Genomic DNA, 7,909 nt, shown 5'->3' on the forward strand with positions numbered 1-7,909 from the left:
ATTCTCAATAGGACTAGTAAGACCCAAACTGAAATTATGGGAACTCTCGAATTGCTTAGCAAGTTTCTGAGCTTTTTCCAAATTTGTGATCAAAATTTTACCACCTTCTTTAAGCGCTGGAATAGGCTTTTGAGGTTTTTTCAAAATTTTTGTGAGTTTCCAAAAGGGTTTGGAACTCGGGTCTAATTTAGAAATATTATTTTCAAAAGTTTTGTTCCTCAGGGCAGAGAGTCGCTTTTTAATTTGTTTTTGCAAATCCCGCCAGATAACTTTCATGGCAGGATCGCGTGTTCTTTGATATTGTCTCCTACGGACATTTTTAAGACGGATCAAGAGCTGAAGATCATCGTCTATTATAATTGAATCGAATTTAACCTCGCATTTTGGTACTGAGGCAGCTCTTGCTTCAACTATAGAAGTAGTCAGAGATTCAAGAGCATAATTAATTTCATCTTTGGTTTGCAAAGGAATGTTTGGTTCGAAGTTATATTCCATAAATGTTCGATACCGCTCCCAATTAGCTCTATGGTAATTGAAAGTAGAGCTGTTGGGATTAGAAATTATTTCTTGGGATATTTCAAAAGTTACTGGAAGGTGATCAGAACCGAAGTCAGCATGGGTAACCAATTGGCTACAAAGTTGACATGAATCAGTTAAGACCAAATCAATAGTGGAGGGATTTCTTGCAGAAGAAAAGCATGTTGGGCTGTTTGGATATTGAATAGTGTAATAACCTGCAGAACAATCATCAAACAGAATATTACCATTAGAATTGCTTTGAGCATTATTCCATGAGCGGTGTTTTGCATTAAAATCACCAATAATGAAGAATTTAGACCTATGACGGGTAAGTTTCTGGAGGTCACCCTTGAGAAAATTCTTTTGCTGGCCTACGCATTGGAATGGCAATTAGGCAGCTATAAACGTAAGTTGTCCAAATTTTGTTTCAACAGAAACTCCCAAAGTTTCAAAAACTTTGGTTTCAAATGAAGAAAGTATTTTGTGTTTGATTCGTCTATGAATAATGATGGCAACGCCACCACAGGGTCCATCAAGACGATCATTTCTATAAATCAAGTAATTTGCGTCCTTCTTAACCTTATGGCCAGGTTTAAGGAACGTTTCAGTTATAACGGCAATATGCACGTTATGTACTCTCAAAAAATTAAATAGCTCGTCTTCATTATCTTTAAGAGATCGAGCATTCCAATTTACAATTTTTAATGCTTTAAAATCCATTACTGAATTTTAAAGTCATGACAATATTATTTGCAAATTTTACTCCAGTTTGAATAGCATCAAACATGGAGTTAGATTTAAGCATATCAGAAATCATGTCAATTAATGAATTCTGTAAAAATTCCATTTTGGGGGCAGTAATGCTTCCTAAGTCAAAATTGTCAAAATTTCCGTTAGAACGTTGGTTAGTATTTTGATTTCTACCCGCTGCAATAGCAGCATAGGTAGCTCCATTAACTCGCTGAACATTGTTAGCAGCGAGGGGAGTAGGTACAGATGAAACATTTGAAGCAGGGGAGATATTTGTACCTACGGGTACGAATGTAGAATTTGTTCCTCGCTGACCGTTGTTAACAGCAGAGGAATTTGTACCTGGTCGGAGACGTGGAGCGTTTCCTACCTGACGGTTAGAACGAGATTGTAGGATCGCTTTGCGAGTCTTACATTCCCAAAAATTGGATTTGTGGTTTTCACCACAATTTGAACATTTAAATTTCTTAGGATCTTCCTTCACAGGACAGTCGTCCTTTGCGTGAGAGGAATCACCACAATTCATGCATTTAGCTGGCATGTAGCAATTTTTAGTTCCGTGACCCCATCCCTGGCACTTACGGCACTGGGTGAGGTTTTGGAAATTTCCTCCAGTCTTCCTGAAGTGTTCCCACTTCACTCGGACATGGAGCATAAGGCTAGCTTTTTCTAAGGCCTTAAGGTTGTTTAGTTCACTAGACTTGAAGTGAACTAAATAAAAATCATTAGAAATCCCGTTGCGCGAATCGCCAGGACGGGATTTCATTTTCATTTTGATTACTTGGAGTGGCACAACTCCAAGTAATTTTGCCAGTTCATCTTTGATCTGATCCAGGGATTCACCACTGGGCAGTCCTTTCATGACAACCTTGAACACACGTTCAGTTTTGGTGTCGTAAGTAAAAAATTTGTGCTTCTTCTCAGTAAGATACTTGAGAAGACATTTAAATCCGTCCAAGGTTTCAGCCAATACACGGCATTCACCCCGACGTCCAATTTGTAGTGAAAACTTAACTTTCACGAAATTCAAAAGTTCCATGCGAAGAGCATGGAAATCGGTAGTGGTTATCACAATAGGGGGAATCTTTTCCTTCTTGGCATTAAGCCGGGAAAGTTTACTAGAATTTTTCTTGGATGATGGATCATTCTCATCATCCGTGAGCAAATCAAATTGATTACTCAAATTAATTTCATCAGAAGGGGGGTCAAGAGTTTGCCCCTTTCTTTTGCGTTTAGGCGCCATGGCGGCAGTAAATTTTTATCCAAATCGACTTCCAAGCAGATTACTATAAGAATCTGAAGGATCGAAGAGGAATTTTCCAAATCGATATCCAAGAAGGATTACCTCGGGTAGGGTCCAAACAAGGATCGAAGAGGAATAAGAGTTGAACAAGGTAGAAAATTTTTTACAGGTTGAGCACTGAAAAGTGCTGTTTAAATTTGTTGTAGCTTTAGGTAGTAGTAACACTTCCTTCAGCAAAAAGCAAATAGATCCGCACGGCAAGAGAGCACGATGCGGACTGAGCCAGTTTCATTAATTTTGTACTCTTACTGTCCTACTGCACTACTGTTGAACCAAAGGCACTTCCAAGCAGGGATAGGCAAATAACACGGAGCAGTGCAAAAAACACTTGTGTTTCTCTCAAATATTTGTGCGCGTCTCCTATATTTGGTAGGAGAAAGAGACAAAGAAGAGAGTGATTTCATACCTGAGTTAGAGTAGTTAGGCTGCACGGGTGCTACTCGCGCACAGCACAATCGAGTAGTGCACTATGTTTTGACGGGAGTAGCTCTTTCAATTGAGGGAGACATGGCTTAGAGGTTCACAGGAATGACTCTTAACGTTGATCGGGTGAACAATATAGATGCTAACGTAAAATGTGTTCGACATTCACAAGTGTGAAGCAAGCGCATATTACGAAAGCTAAATTTTGTAATTCAAATTTCCAGCGTCTTTTTCCAGCACAACAAGTCAAGTAAAATCATATTTACCTTCGCTTTCAGAAGCTTGGGTATAAAAGAGCAGCATTAAAGAAAATAAAATAAAATAAAATTACTGTTTCGCTGACACACAAATGTACCTCATTCCTGCATTAAGGAAAGTGGTGAAGGTGTGGACCATCGCTAATATAATGCAATGTGCGAACTTCAGAGCTGTAACATGCTACAAGGTTTTTTTTTTTTTTTTTTTTTTTCCTTGATTTGTTTTCCGTCGATCTTGTTTTCCGTACTAAGTACTAATGCTACCGACGCCAGGGAGGCAGCTCCAACACCTGGACTTTACCTATCGACCCATAAACTCATGGACCGGGGACCAACGGCTTTACTTCCCTAGGCGTGATCAGAGATGTTATGCCTCAGAAAATCCCGGCGGCGCCGACTGGGATTAAACTCAGGTTTTTTGGGGTGAGAGGCACTACACCACCACCATCGGATGGTATAATAATTATCAGCAAAAATCCGATATCAAAATAGCCACATGATATAGCTCCGTAGTGCGAATGTAACATAAAGACATAATTTTAAACCCAATCAAAGCAATTTCGTAAATAGTTGTTTATTTATTGACAGTTTTCCCTTCCAGTAAATAAGAAGAATAATCATTACTAGAGAGAGTCTAGATATGTAGTGAAGTGTAAAAGTATCATCCGAACGTGTACGCTGTTTTCAAGATCATTAATTTAACAATTATGTACGAGTACAGCACTACTGCTATCATTACCTATTAGCAAAAAAATGTCTGAACTTGGTTCCTGGATCAATAGGATGGAGCAACATACTGCTTTGAAATCTGAAACATGGTAAATTTCCATTGCTTCTATGTATTTTAATTTGTCTTTTTTGTTACAGACTGTACTGCAAAGTATTGATAAATTTTTAAAATGCCTAGAAGAGGTAACGGTTTAAGGTGTTTTTGAAGGAAATCATGAAAGTATCAGTAAGCAGTATTAATTTGAATAATTTGCAATACATTTTCAAGTTTTATTTCAAATTAATCAACATAAGTAGTGAATCACTTTCAATGTGATTTTTAATTGATTGATCTTATTTTTTTATTGCGTGGTAAAGTGTGATATTGAAAAATCAGTTCATGTCAAAGATTATGTTCTAAATGCAACAATTCATCATCACAATATAGGTGTTCTTGTTTTTATTACGACTATGCGCCCATTTATCTCAGTGGTCTAACTGTACTTCGTGCTAATGGCATAGTTCCTTCTGCCGAAGAGTACAGCCACACATGATGATTTGGTTAGCGAAAGTATTTTATATAATGGTACATCATATATATGAGATGATTGATTTGCTGCGATAAAATATAATTTGTTTTTAAAATTTTAAAATAGTATGCAAATCATATAAACAGAGATAAACATGCATATTGTGATAAAGTCTTTTTTCATGTTTTTTCGATAGAAGATTATGATAATGAGGCTAAGTCCTGAATAATACAAAATGTTTCTCGTAAACTATCAGGTCTATTCTGCACGGTATATGAGGTGAGGTGAACAATTATTGGCAATTGTCAATTGTCATATTTGGATTGAAATATGCCTCTATTTCAATCTAAATTAACTGAAGCTAAAAATTTACTTCAACTGCGCCTGAATTTAGAACCCAATTCAATTATATGGTTAAATAATGCAACAGATGAGTAATTATCTGAAAACGGTGAATTATTCTTCTTTGGTTCTTATTACACTCCACTGGGACTTTTCGCCAGTTCTCAACTTATTGTTCTTTGAGCACTTCCACAAAACTGTCTAGACCGGACTGGGAATCGAACCAAGCCACCTCCAGTATGATCGACTGAGCTAGAGGCGACCCTGAATCGGTTAATGAAAACTAAAACAAACAAATAAATAATGATACAAATATGGCAGGGCAGGGCATGATCGCCATCTTAAGGATAATTTTTTTTAACATCTAATAATCGCAATTAATACATTAAAATATTGTCTGACTAGTTCTTTTATGTCTTTTTTAGCTCCCTAGGGTTGATATAGTTCAATGTATTCAATATTGACTTTTTACAAAACGAATTTAAAAAACAACGTTTTTACACAGTTCTTTGATGGGGCAAGATGAGCATCCCTGTGAGGGAACACGTGCACCTTTAGCAGAATTTATTCTCACATAATGTTTTTAAATTAAAAAAAAATATTATGATATTCCTAAGTTTATCAAAATAAAATACCAGCACTAAGTTGAAACATTAATTTAAAGTAGTATCAAACGAAAAAAAAAAAAAAAAAATAGGTATTGGTTATAGCAAATAGAGAGTATTTTATTTTTTCGTTCGGCATATTTTATCAATTTTTCGGTAATTATTGAATATTTCTAAATTAGTTTTGGAACGTTGTATCTTAGGATCACTGTTTAAGGGTACGTATGCGCAGTTTTACAAAAATGCGGAATTGTTTATGTAACATTTAAGGGTGCTAATCTTGCTCCAGGTCGATCCTGCCTCGCCATATTGCATCAATTGAGTTTAGTTTATTAATTCAATCTTTATTTCTCTAGTTTCAGCAAATGAAAAAAAAACTTAAACAGTTCAACAGATTTAAAATGATTATGTTAACCATTGCAACAGCAATGCCACTGAAAATAATGAATAATATGCTAAATGTTTAGCTGTTGGAATAATTCGGCATTCAATCTTATCAATAAAATGTTTGACAATGTGGTTTCACTCAAACGTGTCCTCAGTTTGGTTAGAATAAACGCCTAAGTGCTGAAAGCCCGTTCAGTCGAACCTTGTGTGGCCGGTGTAGAGAGTACTACGTACTACTGCCGCCAATGAATACACGTCTGGTTTTCCTTGCTTTTGACTGTACCAAAAGTCCAAGATTGACTGACCCCTTTCCAATTTTAGGCGAGGTAAACGGCTCAAATCCTCCAGTTCATCAAACAAGCATGTCGAGATGTTGGAATCATGTGAAACCTCATATGAACGAAAGAAATCTTCCAAAATGTCGTCGTTTGAACTTGGTCCTTCTATGGGGTCCTCCATGGACACGTTTGTTAAACCGCCATGAGCAACACGCTGAATGCTCCGCCAAGTTTGTTTCAAGTGTTCCTGTAAATAGTATTGTGTATAAAATATAGCCCACATTTTTTTTTTCTTTATTTGTTCAATTTTAATATCCATGCTTACCAGGGCACATTGACGTTGTTCTTCAGAAATCAGAGGAGTGTTCCGATAGCTTATGCGTTGATCAAGATAAATTGCTGCCAAAAATGCTTTGTTGTCTGTTAGAGCTGATTCTCGGTTTTTCATTTTCGTCAATAATTGCCTGGATAGTGGAGTATCATTCTTCTCCAGGAGCAATTTGCAACACAGCCATAGCAAATAAAAATCACCAAACGTGAGTTATGATGACTGGAGAGCTAACGTTTTCAAATTCGGTCAGCAATCCGTTTTCTCTGGCAATTTCCTTGTGCTGAGTCGTATAATGCCTCACGTATGTAAAATTGCGTAAGGATTTCACCAGTTTTCCGCAAATTTTACACGTTGCCACCACCGTCGACATTGAACAAATCAATTTCTGGCATGCGCTTCTTATGTCTGCTACCTTCCGCCATGGCAACTTTACACTGATTGTCTTGCAGCTTGAAAACAATACCAGTAGGGGACAATGGTACTCAACGCACCCTCTGGGCAGAACGCACCAGCTCACTTTCATTAGTGTTTTTAATGGCTCTTTCGTTACTTTTTTGATGTCTTATCAAGCAGCACTTCCAGCATAGCATCTGAACTCGAAATGCTGCATGATAAAACCAAGAATTAAGCGGCGCCGGTGGTGTAGTGGTAAGTGTGATTACCTCTCACCCCAGCAGGCCTGGGTTCAATCCCAGTCGGCGCCGCCGGGATGTTCTGAGGCATAACATCTCTGATCACGCCTTCCTTCGGATGGGAAGTAAAGCCGTTGGTCCCCGATTCATGAGTTGATGGGTCGATAGGTAGGGTCCAGGTGTGGGAGCTGCCTTCCTGGCACGCGGTAGCATTGGTGCTCAGCACGGAAAACAAGATCGACGGAACACAAAACAAAGAAAAAAAATCCAAGAATAGGATTAAAAATGCCAAGAAAAACTCAAAACAAAATGAAAAAGTGCGTTTTACCCCGGGGATGCGTTATGTACCATTCTCCCCTACCTACCCACAGGAAACATCTATAGCAAAAGCACACTCTCAAATAAAGCAAAAGATAACGAAAGAGAGATTTTACTGTGTTGGAGCAGCAGCTCTCCAACACGAGCAAAATGAAATGTGAGTGCTGTCTCCTAACAGTGCGTGTTTTACTCGCAGATATATGAGTAGCACCCGATCCCTGCTTTCAAGTCTTTTTCGGGTTATTTCCAAACTAGTTCAAACATTCTTCAGGCAAATTATGAGCACAAAAATGGAACTTTAAGGTACAAAACATCAAACGTCTAAAACCAGAAAAAAATGCACTAGGCAATCTGTTGGAACTTGGCCATACCCACTCGTTCCCAACCTTTGACAATAGCGCACTCGACATTTGAATTCTCATCAAAATACAGCTCTTCGAAATAACTCACCAAATGAACGATGGTTTGCCCGTGAAGCAAAAACTTGGAAGGCAGTTGCATCTCCTAGTTCTAGCTCAACACTTCA

General features: G+C 37.9%; 1 pseudogene; it reads right to left on the reverse strand.

The window, feature by feature from the left end:
- Positions 1–5,892: 5,892 nt before the first annotated feature.
- LOC135700592 (uncharacterized) lies at positions 5,893–6,855 on the reverse strand (annotated as a pseudogene).
- Between the last annotated feature and the right edge of the window lie 1,054 nt (positions 6,856–7,909).

Source organism: Ochlerotatus camptorhynchus, unplaced genomic scaffold, assembly GCF_037179485.1.
Source record: "Ochlerotatus camptorhynchus isolate MF236.1 unplaced genomic scaffold, CSIRO-AGI_Acam_v1.1 ptg000012l, whole genome shotgun sequence".
Classification (NCBI taxonomy): Eukaryota; Metazoa; Arthropoda; class Insecta; order Diptera; family Culicidae; genus Ochlerotatus; species Ochlerotatus camptorhynchus.